The sequence below is a fragment of the Suncus etruscus genome, chromosome 7 (genome assembly GCF_024139225.1).
Source record: "Suncus etruscus isolate mSunEtr1 chromosome 7, mSunEtr1.pri.cur, whole genome shotgun sequence".
NCBI classification, from domain to species: domain Eukaryota; kingdom Metazoa; phylum Chordata; class Mammalia; order Eulipotyphla; family Soricidae; genus Suncus; species Suncus etruscus.
The window spans coordinates 68,452,424-68,467,603 of NC_064854.1; the positions used below are offsets into that span (position 1 = coordinate 68,452,424).

Consider the following 15,180-nt stretch of genomic DNA (forward strand, 5'->3'; position numbering starts at 1 on the left):
ACTATCTAGTCCCGCCTCCCAATTAGAGGGGGGATATAATGAAGGTACCATGACCACAGTTGTAAGATCACTAAGTAGTAAGCTAGGCAGAGAGGGGACCACTCATTCTAGCAGCCTCGGGGGTGAGGGTAGAGAATATGGGAGACAGGACAGGAATGGAGGTGGAGGGAGGACAACTTGGTGATGGGAATCCCCCTGATTCAATGTTAACATGTACCTAAAATATTACTGTGAATGATATGTAAGCCGATATGATTAAAATAAATTGTATTAAAAACATAAAAAAATGATTTAATTTTTTATTTTTTATATATTTTTGTCCTAAGGAGTTGTGCCATTTGCTTACCAATTCTTTTTGGCAAATGGTTTTTCCTTAGAAATGAGTTTTAGGAGCCAGAGCTATGGCACAGCGGTAGGTTTGCCTTGTACATGGCTGACCTACGATGGACTACAGTTCGATCCCCCAGCACCCTATATGGTCCACTACGCCAGGAGCAATTTCTGAGAGGAGAGCCAGGAGTAATCTCTGAGCATCACCAAGTGTGGCCCAAAGTTTAAAAAAAAAAAGATATGAGTTTTAAAAGTTTTCCTCTAAGTCTTTGGTTGTTGACAGTTATTTTTAATAGCATCTTTTAAAGAACAGAATTTATAATTTTTGTGAAATTTAATTTACCAATTTTTTATGTTTGATACTTTTCTGACTATTCTACAAATAAATTATCTAATTAAAGTCAAGTATATTGTTTCTTTTAGCTTCCTAGTGTTAGCTCTTTCACTAAGACTATGATACACTTGGAGTTTATTTTCTATTAGATAAACTCTATAGTGAACTATAGTTAAAGTGCTATAGTTCACTATAGAGTCTATTATAATTACAATAAATTATAGTTCCTACAGCCTGATTGTTTAAGTATCATTTTTTGTTTATTGCTGAATTACTTTGGTGATTCTGAAATTCTTAAACTTAATTTAATACCAAACTCTACCTCAAAGACAGCATTAATGGCATCCTACAGTATTAAGAAACTACTTTTGGCAAATACTTTTATAAAAGATAAAATGTGAAATATTAATGTTTTATGCATGAGTATAAAAGTTTATAAAAACAGGGGCTGATGGGGCCAGAGAAATAGCATGGAGGTAAGGTGTCTACCTTTCACACAGAGTGTCATTGGTTCGAATCCCGGCATCCCATATGGTCCCCCCAGCCTGCCAGGAGTGATTTCTGAGCACAGAGCCAGGAGTAAACCCTGAGCGCTGCTGGGTGTGACCCAAAAACAAAAGGGGGGGCGCTGGAGCAGTGGTGCAGCAGTAGGGTGTATACCTTGTATGCGGCTGACCTAGGACTAAGCTCAGTTCGATCCCCCAGCAACCCATATGGTCTCCCAAGCCAAGAGCGATTTCTGAGCACATATCCAGGAGTAACCCCTGAGTGTCATCGGATGTGGCTCCCCAAAAGATGAAAGAAACAGAAGCTTGAGTGTCAAAATATATAATAGAGGTTTGGGTTTTTTATTATATTTTAAATAATTTAAATTTCCTAGACATATTTAATTAAATTATAGCAATAATATTGAAATTTAGCAAGATGATTTTAGGTTTTTTAATTTTATAAATCATTTATATATTTGTTTGCAATGGGATTTCAGGTATACAATGATCCCAACTTCAATCTATTACCCTTCAAAATACCCCATACTACTGCCCACAACCCTTGCTAGTTCCCTGCCAGTATTATTTTTAAATTTAGTCATGGTAGTTTAGAGCATTGTTTAGGTTATGTAAGATCACTACTTAAGGCCTACACTGTCTTCTAGATATCCTGTTCATGATTTCACTTCTCTCTTTTTTCTCTTTCCTTCCTTCCTTCCTTCCTTCCTTCCTTCCTTCCTTCCTTCCTTCCTTCCTTCCTTCCTTCCTTCCTTCCTTCCTTCCTTCCTTCCTTCCTTCCCTCCCTCCTTCCTTCTTTCTTTCTCTCCCTTCCTCTCTCCCTCCCTCTCTCCCTCCCTCCCTCTCTTCCTTTATTCCATGTTTCCTTCCTTCCTTCCTTCCTTCCATCTTTCCTTCCTTCCTTCCTTCCTTCCTTCCTTCCTTCCTTCCTTCCTTCCTTCCTTCCTTCCCTCCTTCCTTCCTTCCCTCCCTCCCTCCCTCCCTCCCTCCCTCCCTCCCTCCCTCCCTCCCTCCCTCCCTCCCTCCCTCCCTCCCTCCCTCCTTCCTTCCTTCCTTCCTTCCTTCCTTCCTTCCTTCCTTCCTTCCTTCCTTCCTTCCTTCCTTCCTTCCTTCCTTCTTTCCTTCCTTTCACATAATTGCTTTAATGTTCTAGAGTCAGTTATTTGCCCAACTTTGTTACCTAACGTATACAAGATATGTAATTCTCTACACGAAGATTAGTGAGCATACCCAGTGTTTGACCTTGTCCTTCTGACTTACCTAACATAAGATCATTCATTTCCATCCACGTTGCAACAAACTGCATGCTCTGCATTCAGGGTTCTTCCCTGCACTGAGTGTGTTTAGGTAACTATATACAATTCAAAGAACCAAATAAGATCAGTTGTATGCAATTTAAGTTCCTTATCACTAATACTATATCTCTCAGACCCTTAGTAAGATTTTTGACTCAATTATTTTTCAGAGTTCTATCATAAAGTCATGATTAACAGAAGTAATCATATTATTAAATAAAGTTAAGGTGATATAAATCATTCAGAAAAGGGACATACTTTCATTTTATTTCTCAAAACTTTATGTTCACTTTATTGTTCAATAATGGCTTCAAATGAAAAGACAATTTTAAAGTTAAATCTTGGTGTTGATTCTTTTTGGTATCTGGGCCACACCCAGCAGTTCTCAGGGGTTACTCCTCGCTCTGTGCTCAGATCACCGCTGGAAGGCTCAGGGAACCAGATAGGGTGTCATGGATCAATCCATGTGTAAGGTAAATGCCCTACCCACTGTAATATTAATCCACATTTAAAATTAAATCTAATTTTTTAAAGACACATATCCTCCAAGTGAAAAATGATCAATGTTTTAAGCAAAATCACATTGTGCCATCAACAACACTAAATTTAGTATGCTCACATTTCATTTACTTATAATTCATGAGAAACTTTTCTTTTCTTGGAGGAAAAGGGATTTGGGCCCAGTTGACATTGGTGCTCAGTACTTACTCCTGATTCTGTGCTCAGATATACTTCCCAGCGATACTTATGAGATCATTTAGAGTGGCAGACATTGAACAGGGGCTGGGCATTTGCAAGGCAAGCACCTCACCCACTGTACTATCTTTGGTATTTTCTTATGCAGTGTATAAAAAAATTTGGCAGAAAATAGTTAAATTCTTTTAGTAAGATTTTTCTGAGTTTAACGTTAGAAGATAAAAATTATAATTACCAAAAAATTTATCATATGTCTTTATAGTAGGATTTTCTTTATCTTCATTTAGTGATAATTTTGGCAGAGTGGAATTTGCCTTTTCAGGAATTTCCTATTTGTATTCACAGTATCAATGATGTAAATGATCTTGCAAGTGTGTGTGTATGTGTGTGTGTTCTTTTCTGTGACTATGGCATTACACATTAAAAATTTTAAGTTAAAACATGGGAAAAATATAATTAGTACGAAGTGGGTGTAGTGTAAAAGCTAAAAAGCCAAGTAGAAAAGTTGAAATTCATTTTCTTATTCAATTCAGTTGTTATCTAAGGCTTGGTTTGGGATGATTTCTAATTTTTAAATACATGTTTACTAATGGACTTGTCTTTTCCCCTTTTTTTTTCATTTTTTTGGGGGGTGGCCTTGGCTATGTTTAGGGGCTACTACTGTCACTGTGATTGGGGGTCAGTGCACTGTTGCACTACACTAGGAAAAATGCAGAGCTAGGAACTAAACTCAAGTAAAGCATTCACTTAGACCATTGATCTATCTCAGGCCCCTCCTTTCACTTATAAGGCTTTTAACATATTGTGGTTTAGCAAAACACAGTAGAATATGGTTAGTAAATTTTTCAAGTGATAACTGTGGAAGACATTAAATAATAACACCAGGGTTCTGGAAATTAAAGCAAGAAGTGGAGCATATGCCTAGGATGTAAAAGGTTCTGGGTTAAATCCCTGACACCACAGTGCTGCTATGCTCAGCATCACAGGAAGTGGCTTCTAGGAAATCCCTTTAAAATTTAATTGAATGACAGCTCCAAATACTTCATTGAAAAAACATTCTGTGATATTATTAGTGAGTAGAAAAAGTGATTTTTTAACATTTAGATTATTCAAAGTAAATATATGGTTTCCATAAGTAAAAATCACCTAAGAATAAGCATCAAGCTTATACTACATTCACTGGGAAAAGGCCTGTGAATCCATTTTTAATTATTTTATTATATTCGGCATGATAAACTTAATAATATAAAAGAAATAAAACTCCTGGAAATTTCTTAGAGATCAATATTTTTTATATAATTTTAATAAATAACAGATAGACTTATTTAACTTGAAATTCCTAAATACAGCTTACTTGTTAACATCAATAGATATTTCTATAATACTTAGAAGCATTTTAACTACAAAATGACAAAATATAATATAAAAGTAGTACTGAGGATCTTAGATACACGTTTAATAAATGGAAACCTCCATAATGGAAAGAAAGTAAAATACAGATTAATTTAGGGATTTGGAAAGTCTCAATAAACATTTTGTCCTGACAATTACCAGTATTTATAAATCAGGGAATATCAGTTAACCTTAATATGTCTTGATTTATATATTAAGCAGAAATAATTAGTACCACCGAGATAGAACAGCAGATAAGGCACTTCTGCCTTGCAGGTTTATGACCTACGTTTGATCCACAGCATCACAATCTTCTGAGCCCTACCAATGACCTACTGATATTAGTACATTTAGTAAGGGAACTAGTGTAAAATCCACAAATTACATCCACTGACTTCAGTAGGTATTGCCAGTACTCAGGTTCCTTGTAATTATCAGAATGCAGTGTGCTATCTTTTTAGTAGAATTTCAATTTGACTAAAAGAAATATGGAACTGCCTCTTTTTTTTTTTTCAGATTTGAAAACTGACAAGAAGTGAGTGCCTATGTGCATACATACAAATGGCTGAGCCAGGCACACCCAAGGGACTACAGGCTGAGTACCACTGGGAATAGCCTCTCAATTTACTGGTAACTATTGGGTAAACACCTCCAAAAATACATAAATTAAAAATAAAAATTCTGTGTGTGTTATGATCTAATTGCTTTATTTATTTACAGTTACAAAGTTGTTCATGATATCAGTCTTACAGTTTATAATATCTTTTACCAGTGTACAGTTCCTGCCACCAATGTTCTGTTTCCTTCCCTCCCACTGCTTGCCCTCTCCTCTGCCTGCTTCTATGGCAAATTTCTTCTCTCTCTCTCTCTCTCTCTCTCTCTCTCTCTCTCTCTCTCTCAATCTCTCGCATTTTCTTTTCCTTTAGAGGCTATGGTTTGCAATATTGTTACTGAAAGTATAGCATGCAAAATGACAACAAAAACAGATGAAAAAGAAATAGAACAATCCCATTCTTTAAAATTTTTTGAATAATAATTTGTCTTATGTTTAAGAACCACTACAAAAATACATTACTACTTTTGAACTTTTTAAGAGTCATAAAACATGCAATAGTAATTCAATTCAAAAACCTATTGCATAGTGTTTAATCATATTCTTTAAACAATAATATACAAAATAAAATTACCACCACAAGACAAAAATATGTGTGAGTATGCTTAGTTATATCATCATGATCATTTTGCAATAGGTATATTAAATCAAATATTAACTGTACACCAGAATCTATTATATATATAAACCATCACAATAGCAAAGTAATATATATATATATATACTTGATATGATATAGTTTCATACTAATAGAAAAATGTATATTTATTTAACAACAATAATAAGACTTAAAATGACAAATCTTATTTTTAAAATTTAATATATATTTATGTATACTAAATTATATTCTTGTATTTTATAAATAATTATATAGCCAAGAATTTTTAATTGTACTTCAAGAATTCCCTACTATGACACCAGAAAAGTTTCTCAGGGTTTAATTGTTCTCAGTTGCAAAAATAGATCTGATTGGAGAGATAAGACAGTGGGTAAGGCACTTGTCTTGCAGGCAGTCCACAGGGTTCCTTTTATGATTTCCTGACCCCTGCCAAGAGAGATCTATGAGTACAGAGCCCTGAGTAAGCCCTGAAAACTAATGAGTATGACCCTCAAACCAGAAAGGCTTTAAAACTTAAAAAAATAAGACCATTGGCCTAGAGCTAGGATTAAAAAATCTACAAAGACATTCATTTCTAAACACCACTCCAACATCTTTTTGTTCAGGAAAGATTGTGGCTAATATTTATAGTGCTGTTCTATTGCTTTTACTTAGCTCCAAATAACAAAGTTAGAAACATTATTTAGAGAGTGGGTCTCTCTACACTAGCCTTCCAAAGGAAAAATAAAACAAGGATACAAATGAGGTATGAGAAAATACAAATCAGAGCAACAGAGATAACACAAATTTACTCTTCATTTCACAGATGAAAAAGAAATCCAAAGATATTAAATACCCTCATTTCCTATACAGTACAATCTGAAAACAGAACATCTATATTTAAAATAATCCTGTGCTATCATAAGTAGTAAATTAAGTTGCAGTGTCTATCTGTGAGTAAAAAATTGAAAATACTGGTTTATATTCTTAGTTACAAAATGAAACTGTTTTGAGAAAATTATGTTGGTAAATTATATGACCCAATATTTCTTTCTCTTTTCTTATTAATTATTAATTCTGCCAATCATCAAGTGCCTTATTGCAACTGCTTTGACCCTCTTTATTTATATTAATAGATCAATTTAACATATACATAGTTTAAACTTCATTTAGGATACTAAAATTAATTACAACTTTTTGGTATTTTCAAATAATAAAATGTACTCTAACAAGGGCAAAGAAAGAGTTCAAATTACAGATTAAATGCTTAGCCTGACAACACTCTGCATTTATTCCCCAGTAACTCTTGAGCCTAAGAGCATCACTAACTATAGTGTGGTGGCTCAGAGCCTCACCATTCATTGCCCTGAAGGTGAATGCAAGTTAAGCTGTGACAAGAGTGATCCCTATAAAAGAATAATAAGGTGCAAATTAAGTACCGCTGAATCACAACACCATCTTGAGTAACCGATAAAAAGAATATTTTGTCATAAACTCTTTAGATGTTAAACCACTTTTTGATTAAAAAAAAATGTTAAGATCTGTTCCCAGGTGGTAACAAAGTGTTTTAATTTTTTTACTATCTAGCTAACATGCAGGTGAAGCTATCATCACACTGTAAAGATGAATATCAGATAGAAAAGAACATTTATTTTATAAAAATAATAATTTTTCTCTGAATTCTTAAGAATAATATATATTTGCAGGGGCTGAAGCAGTGGTGCAGCAGTAGGGCATTTGCCTTGCATGACCTAGGACGAATGCAGTTCGATCCCCAGGCATCCCACATGGTCCCCAAGCCAGGAGCGATTTCTGAGCGCATAGTCAGGAGTAACCCCTGAGCATTACCAGGTGTGCCCCCCAAAAAAGATAAAAGTAATATAAATTTGTGTCACATTTTCCTTTTCATTGTTGAATTATTGTGCATGTAATCAGTGATGATAATGTAATACTTAGCTTGAGAAATTACACAATAAAGATATGTTGGAGGCCTTATCTTTTCTTTTCTATTTTTTTTGATATTTTATATGTATAAATAAAACCCTTCACCAATGCAACATTCCCCATGACCAATATCCTAAGTGTTCTTCCTCCCCACCCCACACTGGCCTGTACTCTAGACAGGCTTTCTACTTCCCTCATTCAGTCACATTTTGTTATGCTTACCACAGTCTATGTTTTTTACACTGACTGTATAGAAAGAGGAGGTACAGTAAATGCACCCCATATACATCTCAACCCAGGCCCTTTGCCTGGCCTGTATAGTAAATGGGTGGACAAAAAAAAAGATATGTTGCTAATTTATATTAATATTTTCAAATTTCTTTAGAATGTCATTTTTAATTAAGATAAATTATATTTTATGTTATAAAATATAAGTACACTAGGTAAGATATAAAGCAACTATTTAGAGGCCAGAGATATTTTTACAGCAGGTGGGCATTTGCCTTGCATGTGGCCAACTTGGGTTCAATTCCCTGCAACCCATTTGGTCCAGCAAGCCTGCCAAGAATGATTTCTGAGTGCAGAGCCAGGAGTAACCAACCCCTGAGTGCTACAGGGTGGCCCCAAACCCCCTCAACAAAAACAAAACAAAAAAATTAAAAAATTAAAAACTATTTAAACAATCATTGCATAAGAATTCTCAGATTTCCGCAAATCAGAGTGGCAATTGCCCTAATTATTTCCGAAGTATTTGCCTCTGAAATGCTGTTCCTTTAAGGAACACTTTTCCCAACACTGCTTTTATTAACATAACTGTTGATCTGCCACAAAACTGACCTCAACTCTTTTTGTTTTGAGAGACTGAATAATGAATGTTTAAGCAAACACTGATTTTTCAATACCCAGTTTCCTTTGAAGTTTTGGATGAGCAATGTTCCAATTTGAAGTTATAAATTAAAGGTGACTAAGTCCTGTCATAACTTTAAAGTAGCATGAACATCTGAAGCATAATCTTATATTTAAACAGTAAGTGCCATCTGAAAAAATCGTTCTCCCATAGGTTTTAGTACTAACTTTTATATGGTTCTCTTGTGACAGTGCACACAAATGGCCATAGATTATCAAATACATATTTAAAAATTGACTATTTTAATAAATACATCTGTAATATGATATAATAACATATCTAGATTTTTAAAATCCCCTATCATATATTTGCATAGTGTTTTGCTGGGAATTAGGAGTAAAGACAATGTATTTTTGTTTAACAGAAAAGAGAATTGAACTTTTATTTTCAGGTTTGAGAGAGCTACCACAGAGATTGTATGTTTACACGCATCTAACTCCAAACCAAATCCCAGAGCCACATGGTCCTCTAAACACTGCAGAATAGTAGCTTTTGCAACACAGATTCTGAGTAGAATCCCATTCCTTAGCTTAGCATGAAACTTGGGGTTTAATGGATCATTGGAGATGTTCGGGGTTACCTGAGCACCTCTTGGTAAGGCCACACGTTTAATTTCATTTAAAAACACCCAAAACCCTTTTTTTTAAAATCTAAGTCTCAAAAGAACCTGGGATTTTAATTGATTACATCCATAACAAAAGCAGCACTTCTATTATGCGAATCACAATGCCACTGTTTTTTTCCTTAAGGAATGAGCAATTTAGGTGCAGCCCAAAACATTTTTGTCAAGTGATACCAAATACCAGAGGTAACTAGAGGTAAGGTGGCTTTACTGAACATAATGAAACAGCTTTATTTCATTTAAGCAAAGAGGAGCTCTCAAATCAATGAACAATAGAAACACCGAGGTGAAAATTGCTTCTCTAAGAGAATAGGAACATAAAAAGGTTTACCATACATCTGCCAAACCAAGTGCCTTAAAATCCAAATGATTTAGACCTTGTTAGTACACACTGTAATTCTGTCAGTTCTTTTATTTTTAACTCTTTGACTTTTTGCCTAAGATTCTACACAAACTGAAATACTGTGCCTTAGAACAGCAAAAGCCCTAGATTACATTTCTCATTATGTGACTACCAGTGTTTTTAGAATAACCACTTCTTTTTTTAATGCCTGACTATACACATACCCAAATGCCACTGAATCCTGACAAGTCACTTCCTTCTCCCAATGCCACCTGCTCCCTGAACACCCACCTACAAACTGTTAAGATCTTCCTGTCACCTCAGCCACATGCCAACCAGAAAAACAGCCACACCACCCCTTAATCTCCAAACTGCCTTTGGATAAAGAAAATATGTGTGAGCTTTAAATCACAAAGCCTCCTATGAATAGCAAAGGGTTACAGGAGGTCAGATAGCCAGGAAGTACTTTAACATAATCTACTTGGTACAAATCACAGCTGTTGTTTGACTCACATGTGACACAGACTGCTAGGAGAAAGTTCAGTCTAAGATGAATTTATTGACAAAATAAACAGATAGAAGTTATACCATTCCTCCTCTCCTTTAGAAATTCCCATAACGGCCCCTTCTGTTTCTAGCTTGAGAAAAAAAATTATGTGAATGAGAAATTTTACAGTTCTTTGGATGGTTTCAGTTAGTTTGAACTACAGAGACACAATTTGGTTTGAAAAACATATCAAGATATTACCTCACTTTAAACAACTATTTACTTGTTTTTATTTGGTGGTAGGCACATCTGATATAACATATTAAAGATGTGGTCAATGGTAATACAAAAAAAATTTTTTTTTGGTTTTTGGGCCACACCCGGCGGTGCTCAGGGGTTACTCCTGGCTGTCTGCTCAGAAATAGCTCCTGGCAGGCACGGGGACCATATGGGACACCGGGATTTGAACCAACCACCTTTGGTCCTGGATCAGCTGCTTGCAAGGCAAACACTGCTGTGCCATTTTTCCGGGCCCCAAAATTATTTTTGACAACATATCATTAGGTATAAAATTTTAACTAGATTTTATTCAATGGGGGAATAACAGAACTGAGCTTGAAACTAGACTTGATTAAGTTAACATTTTTTGTTTATTTTGGGGGGATTTGAGTCAAACCCAGTGACACTAAGGGGTTACTCTTGGGTATGTGCTCAGAAATTGCCCCTGGCTTGGGGGACCATATGGGAAGCCGGGGATCAAACCCAGTTCCATCCTGGATCAGCCATGTGCAAGGCAAATGCCCTACCACTGTGCTATCACTCCAGCCCCTAGACTTAATTATTTTATACCTTTTAGGACAAGTTGTGAACATTGCCTTCAAGTAAAAAACTATGTTCAGCTGCCTTCAATTACTTCAACATCTATTATGATCAAAAAACTATATGGAAAAGTTCAATAATACATCAATGAACGTTCAAACCACCACACAAATAATTGGCTGAGTTTTCTCCAGCACTAATGCATACCCAAAAGCTACTGACTTTTTTTCTTAACTCTCTTTACTCAACAACTTTGAGAAATTAAGGGAAACTTAGCAAAATATCAGTTCTCTACTTGATATTAAGTTAAAGACATTCCTAAATATGAAGATGGAACATCATAGTTTAGAACTACTCATGCTGCTCTGACTTTTATAAAACTAGAACCACATAATCCTTGAACCACAATCTGAAAGAAATTCATGTGGAATTTTATTGTACTAATCTCTAAACATAATTCCATGAATTTGAATTTCCAAAAACTCTCTTAGGCCTTTCTGGGTACTTCCGTGGGTTTAAATTTACAAAATAATAATCTAAGAATAATAAGTTCACATTATATTTTTAAAAGACCTTATAATATACAAAGCTTTTCAATCTCAAAATATTACAAGGTAAATATAGTCAGTTTCCAATGTGGTTCCTCTAGAGTAGGAATGATTATAGATAATTCTGCTGTCAAAGTCAAGTTGGATATTTTTAACAGCCTTCATATGCCGTATAATCCAGGATAATAGGAAGCATATATGTCTCTCCTGCCATGTACCAGGGTGAGATCAAACAATTATACATACATTATATGGCCCATAGTATTCTCCTAATCCCCCATTTTAGAGTTTAAGATATTGTAGACTAAGTCTGAAAACTTACTGCTAACTAGTTTGGCTGTAAACCTCTAATTGGAATGATCAGAAATGTTCTGCAACCTACTCTTACTCTTACTTCTGCATGAATAATTGAGTCTCCAGGGAAGTCAGTAAAAGAATCTGAATGCTAAAAATTGTAAATTACAAAGGAAACCTGAATATTTAAGATGTTTTTTATTTTAAATCTTTAAAGAATCAAATAACCTCACAAGTTCAGAAATTAATTTCCGACTGTGGACACATTTTTTTCTCTTACAATATTTTAAAGATTAAAAAAATAAGGTCTAGATCTCCTTAGTATCACTGGAAGAAAGAAGAGAGGAATTTAGACAGTAGTCTCTCCTGGAAAAATTGAAGGAGGGCTTCCAATACCTTTTAAAAATTGCTAGATTATTAATTACTAAAGCAACCTATATAGTATTTAATATAACTCTCAAATCTTCAATAATTATCAATAAAACTACATGTAAGTTTACATAGATTTTTTTTAAGTTTACATAGATTTTAAATCAGATTAGCTTACATTGACAGAATTGAATATGAATATAACCATCTGTAGATTATCTGATGTGTTAAAATAACCAAAGGATAAAAAATTATTGGTAGACATTTGCCATAGTAAGAGAATATAAGAAATTACTTTACATATTTTAATGGCACTTTTCCTTCAATTTTTAATGCACCTATCACTATCATACTCATTTTATAAATAATGACACTGAGCTAGAAAGGTTACTTGGTAAATATAAACATAGTCTAGTGATGGTGATGTAAAGATTTAAATTAAACACCACAGTTCTTAATTCTAAACAATTGGTGGGTAAGCCTAGCAAACAATTAGTGTTACTGAAATTGTTCATTATGGCTTATAAGATCCAAGTCAAATGTTTTTAAAAATACTGCATTTAATTTATTTTCTCCATCTAATTACAAATTAAACTGCATTGTAATCTTCCTTTGTAAAGGATTTTTTTGTTTTGTTTTGTTTTTCCTTTCTGAGCCACATCCGGTGACACTCAGGTTTACTCCTGGCTATGTGCTCAGAAATCACTCCTGCAGAACCTGAGGAATGCCTGGGAATAGAGCCATGGTCCATCCTAGGCCAGCTGCTGAGCCATCACTCCGGCCCTGTATTGTAATCTTGTCCTCACATTGCATTCCTCATTATATAAAACCGAGAGAGAGAAAATGAGATCCCACAAGACTGCTAACTTGTTAATTAGACAATGAAGATAAAAATATGTGGTTGAATTTTTGAACTATAAAAATAACTACACCCCCTCCCTACCAACTCCCCCCCTTACTTGTTACTTGAAACTGGACTTAGCTCCAAAAGTACCCCCAATGCAAGAACTCTTCCAAGACCTCCCTGCCGCAAATCTTTTGCCAATCTGAAGAAGGTCAGGGGGTGTGATGGAAAGGTGGCTGGGAACCCACACACCACAAGAAAAACCCAAAAGACAATGGGAAAACCTGTACTTCCAACATAAACTTAAGACCTATATTACACCCCCTCTTTACCTGCTTTTCCCCAAATGTAAGGTAGTCTTCTGCATCACTTTGGTCCTTTAAGTACTTTGTTAATTCATTCCTTCTTAAAAAAAATTGTCTGTTCGACATGTACATATGTGAGCACATACATTTTTAATCCTAATTTTTTTGTATCTTTTTTGAGTATGTGACCTGTTTCTGTTTTCCGCTCTTTCCACCCCCAAATACACCGACAATATGATGGAGCACCATTTCTCCCTGCAAAGGCACACTAGAAAAAGGGGGGTGGGGAATCTTACATATAAAAAAAAGCTCTTATCTACTAGAGATAGGAACTCATAGTTGTTTACAATACAGGGATATCTCCTACCTTGAAAATATGTCATGTGGAATCAACTTAGACCTCAGGTAATTAGACACCATCCGTCCAGCCTTGAACCCTGGATCCCAGACATAGAAACATAGCACAGTTCTTCACAACAGCTGCAGGAAACAAATCCCATCTGGGACAGCCTTAATACTGCTAGAACATTAACAAGTGCCAGCTCTAATACGATATCCTGGCATCAAGGAAAATGGAAACGACTTGACCTAAGAGCAGTTTACCCTACCTACCAGATAACGACAAGACAAAATCAAAATACTTGTCATCCATTGGTAGGTCCAAAAGCCAAGATCGCGATTTGCAGTTGATTGGCTGCTAGAACCATGACCAGACTGTATATATCTTGGGACCAATAAAAAAGCCCTAGTCTAGGGTTTGAACTAGGACCTGCACAACAACCATGATCCCCAGTTCCAAAGGTCTGGCATAGACAATTGTAACGGAATGGGGCTTCTGGAAACACAAAGAAAGAGGCTATCCTAGGTGCCATCCTAGGTTTAGTGCAAAGACCAAGACCACCAACCACAGAAGATGGATTAAAATGACACTGAGGGAACGGAACTTCTAGAACCACAAAGACTGACTTCATCATAAGTCCCATCCTGGAACTGTGCAGATACTGAGTTCGATAGATACAGAGGTCTGATTGTATCACCCAGGACAGAACAGAAGTCTTCCAAACAACACAAAGGCACCACCAGGAGAGTAAAGGATCCTGAACATAGTCTATAGTTGATCCCATGACAATATACTCCAAGGGCGGAGAAATCCCATATCTCTTAAGTCAAATGAATTCCTTTTCGAATGACCCCAATATTTACTGTGCCAGGGCAGGAGGGAAAAAAAACAAAACACAAAATATTGTTTATCTTTTTATATATTATTTTTTATCTTTATTTATCATTATTATTATTTTTAATTTACCTATCTAATTTTGGTCGATTTCTTTGTTTTGGTGTGGTTATTGAAGCTGTTGTCCCCATTTACACTTTTTTTTCTTTTCTTTTCTTTTCTTTTCTTTCTTTATGGGCTCTGTCATGTTTCTTATCTCAAGACCGTGGCTTTTTTTTTTTTTTTTTGTGGTGGTGCTTAGCGTTATTGTTGGAGTCCTCACTGGATATTTGACACTTCTTTTTGTACTGGTGGAGTGTTTCACCTTTTTCTCCTTCATCTCTCAAACCGATGATGAGAGCCTCTAGAAGAATTCCGCTTATTTTCTGCGTATTAGACTTTTACCCCAGTTTATTACTTTTCTCTTCTTCAAACAAAACCACGTAACTTGAACTAGCTAGTCCTGCCCCCCAGTTAGAGAGGGAAATAAGGGAGGCACCAGGAACAAACAGGTGCAAGACTACTAAGTAGTAAGCTAGATACAGAGGGGACAACATATTCTGGCAGCCCTGGGGGTGAGGGAAGAGCATATGGGAGGTAGGACAAAAACGGAGGTGTAGGGAGGACAAATTGGTGATGGAAATCCCCCCTGATTTTATGTAAATATGTACCTAAATATTATTGTCAACAATACGTAAGCCACTATGATCAAAATAAAAAT

The 15,180-nt window shown here is 35.5% G+C and overlaps 1 protein-coding gene and 1 non-coding gene across 2 annotated transcripts in view; one reads left to right on the top strand and one right to left on the bottom strand.

Moving 5' to 3' along the window:
* Nucleotides 1-15,180, bottom strand: part of RIMS1 (regulating synaptic membrane exocytosis 1) — a 577,010-nt gene that overhangs the window by 395,782 nt on the left and 166,048 nt on the right. The window lies entirely within an intron of this gene.
* LOC126014785 (small nucleolar RNA SNORA51) lies at nucleotides 7,914-8,046 on the top strand. The gene has a single exon (XR_007497779.1). It is a non-coding gene; the product is annotated as a small nucleolar RNA SNORA51 (small nucleolar RNA).